This window comes from Melospiza melodia, chromosome 6, assembly GCF_035770615.1.
Source record: "Melospiza melodia melodia isolate bMelMel2 chromosome 6, bMelMel2.pri, whole genome shotgun sequence".
In the NCBI taxonomy this organism is placed as follows: domain Eukaryota; kingdom Metazoa; phylum Chordata; class Aves; order Passeriformes; family Passerellidae; genus Melospiza; species Melospiza melodia.
In genome coordinates, this window is record NC_086199.1 from 69,489,008 (window position 1) to 69,492,653 (window position 3,646).

A 3,646-nucleotide genomic window follows, 5' to 3' on the forward strand; every position below is an offset into this window, starting at 1 on the left:
TAATCATACATATCAGAGACCACAATTTTTCAGAGTGACAGTACCTGCATAGCATTTATAGATATTATTTATGTTTTGCTGCTAAAAGGAAGAGAGGGTATAAAGAGCAGGTTTTCCAAGGTGGTTGCAGGGGGAAAAAAAATGGAATTTTCTTTGTGTGCTCAGTCTTATCCTCATTCTCTGAAATGGTGGGATCACAGCCAGCCCTCTCCAGAAGCTAGGCACCAGTGAGCAGCAGACCAGCACTTGTGGTTCTTCCAGCCATGGTTTCCTGTTACCTGCCTGCTGAATTGCTGCACTACTCGCAGATGGGCCAAAAGGACCACATCTCAACTTCTGAAGAGGAAATAAAAACTAGAAAAGAGGAAATTGAGCTGTCTTTCTTTGGCCTTTATTTCTTTTTCTGTCTCTTTATTTTTTTAAGTCTGCTCCTTTGGGAAAAGTATGGGACCCTGAGGAGAAGGAAAAAGAGCCATCTTGCTTCCTGCAGTGCAGAGGGCTGATGTCTGTCCTTTCCAGACTGTGAGTCTGAAACTAATTAGACCATTTGGCTTTTCTTATACTGTTTTCCCCCCAGGAGGGCTGAGTTATATGAGAAAACTGAAGCGTCTCATGTCACTCTGCAGCAGGCTCAAGGTCAGGCAAAACCCATTGCTGATAACTGTATTGCAAGGGTTTGGCAGCATAGAGGAGATCTAAGAATAGCTGCCCAACAATCATCTGGGGCATGAAGCAGACAGGGCGCTCCAGGTGTAGGCCTTAGGGCTTGTGTGTCTTAGGGTAACAACTGGGGGGAAAGTTGTTACAAGTAAATCAGCACAGAACCCTTCATCAGAAGCCTATTTATTCCTGTAAATCATAGGGGCATAATTGTGTGGTTGATTCTTGTACAGTCATTAAAGCAAAGGAAAACATGAAATCAGTGGGCGGGCAAATAGAACAAAGACCACACAGAGGCACACGAGCTTTTTCTGTTTCCCTGCCATCAGTCACCAATGAACACACTTTCAGCACCATGTGCAAGGGGAAGAGGAGGAAGTGAGAGAGGAAAAGAGAAAGAATAACACTTCAGCCAATAACACTTCCTTTCCCTTGAAGAAGAACCACTTGCTTGGGCAGAACCCAGCCTGAAATCTGGTTTTGTCATGTGTGCGAGTCCTGAGCCTCATGCAAGTGTAGAAAAGACACTATATTAATGTTAGAGGTAAAATCACTGAAGTACACAATAAGTGTTGAACACTAATCTCTAACAATCTAAGTAAAGTCCTTCCACAATGCCTTGTTAGGTAGAGAGCTGGAGGGCTTAATAGAAGTATTTGGGTTCTGCTGTTCAGTGATTGCCTCTGTGAAGCAAGAGAAGTGAAAACCATTTTCTTGAAATCTGAAAGAAAGGGGAATGAGAAAACACAGAGGGAGCTTGCCTTCAGCCATAGAACTGGGGAGACAAATATTAAACAATTGTGTGTGTTTTCTTTTAATTTGGATTTTGATACACCTACACCCTGGAGGGGGCAAGACCTTTTGTATAACTGACAGGGATTTTAGCATAGAAGTACAGCTGGATGATGGGAAAGAAGCTGCTGGTTGCTGCAGCTTAGCTTGACAGAATTCATCAAGGATGACTTTGCTTCCTGTGATGAGTAGGCACAGGAGACATTTGATTGCTGCTGTGGGGACTGTTTTTAATTCACTGGATACATTTGGGTTAAAAGGATGAGCTTTATGAGCCATCATATTAACGCAATTTGGAACAATAATCTGAAGTATTACAGGGGAAGCTAGGTTTAGAGTGTGCTGATAATCAGGAAGAAGTGTTGTAGTCAGCCTCTGTAAAGTTGTGGTCGGAGTAGTAGGCATAGCTTTGCATGTGCACTGCATTGTATGCATTAAGCTGGGTATTTTTTAGTTTAGTAGAACAATTTTGCCTTTAAATTATTTAGCTTTAGGGCATACAAGCATGAATTTTTGGGCCGAATTCCCAAAACTGTTAGGTATAACAAAGATGCATCCAAAAAAGGCAGATAGTGGGAAATGCAATTAATTTCCAAACAATTAGCAGGAGTGCAGATATCCAAGAGGTGTTATCTAGAATGGCCATAATGTGGAAGGACTTTCTTTCAAGGTATCAGTTATTTCTTTAGGAAAAACTGATTTTTTACTGAGAAAAAGTTTTACAAGGCTTGCATTCAATATTAAGTACTTAGCATTCCAAAGGAATACCATGTTCCTTGTCACTTTGAACAGTGCACAATAAAAGTGCAAAAACTTTAATTTCTATCACTTCCTTTTGTATGCAATCTCTGCATGCCTAAATTACTTAGCAAATTGTACAGCTAGTAATCCAACACTGTGTGATTCACTTGTGAGACTTCAGGGGGATTGGAGCATACTGGGTAAGAAGTTACACATTAGAATGTGAATGTTTGGGATCTCAAGAACTGTACATTTTCTAAACAGCTTAATGCAAGGAAAGAGTATTTACATAGTTAGAAACTACCAAATAGTAGAAATCTGATCGAATTTACTTTTCCTATAGAGAAGCAGGGAATGGGAGCAGAGTTGCATAATGAGAGTTTCTGTCCAATTATGTATGGTATTTAGAAGGAAATGGAATACAGTTTTGTACACCAATATTTCTGCTCAAAGGAGTAACAAGAAAAGAAAATTACTCATATATTATAATGAATTGAATATGCATTAGGTTCAAACTATAATTTCAATTAGACACGTGAATATCAGGAAAATATTTTTATTCTAACAGCAAAGTTTGGTGTTTGCAGACAAAGGACCTGGCACAGATGGAAAGACAAAAGTACCTTCTTCGGTCTGTTGAGTTATAGACATATAATTTAACACAGATGGCAGTTGAGTAGGATTTTTTTTAAGGAAAATTACTTTTTGAGTGATAAAACCAACTTGGTGTCATCTTCCATAGCACCTGTCTCAAGAGTGACAGAGAAGATGGTTTCCAAATGTAGAAGTTGTCTTCAAAATATATGCTGTTCATTTCTTTTTTTAGAATGAGTTGAGGACACTGCTGCTCTGTGATCACTGATTCTTTTCAGAAACATACATAAAGTAAATGGCTTGGACTTTGTTATAAGGGTTTGGGCTTCAGTCAAAGTTGGCTTTAACAGGGAATGAAAATAGGAGGCTGCTATTTTCCAACACTGTTTAAAATAAAAAATAGTGAAGAAATCATCACTCAAGAAATGAGACTTTATGGCTGTGTTCTGTTGAGTGGGCAGGGTAGTGTAGATGGGTGATTTATTGCAGACACTTCTGTTGTGTCATAATTCACTCAAAATAATGTGACTTATCACTCATGCAGACTGGTAGCTTATTTCAACAGACAGTTAAGTGCTAAGTTGAGAACCATGGAAGTGAAAAAGGCTATCTCAAAGAGCTGGGGTGTTTATATATGATTATTGGCTGTGCACAGATTTCAAGAAAGGGGATTTTACTGACATTTAAGACAGTTGAAGGAACTACCTAAGCACAGCCAGGTTTATATAAGCCCTGTGAAGAAACCCAGCACAGTGTTTGCAGCAGGCTGTGTATGTGCTTGAGGATGCTGGCTGACAAACATTTCTTCTACTGCCTTAGGCTGTCTTTGCCCATGTCCAATTTCTAACAGATGCCAGGG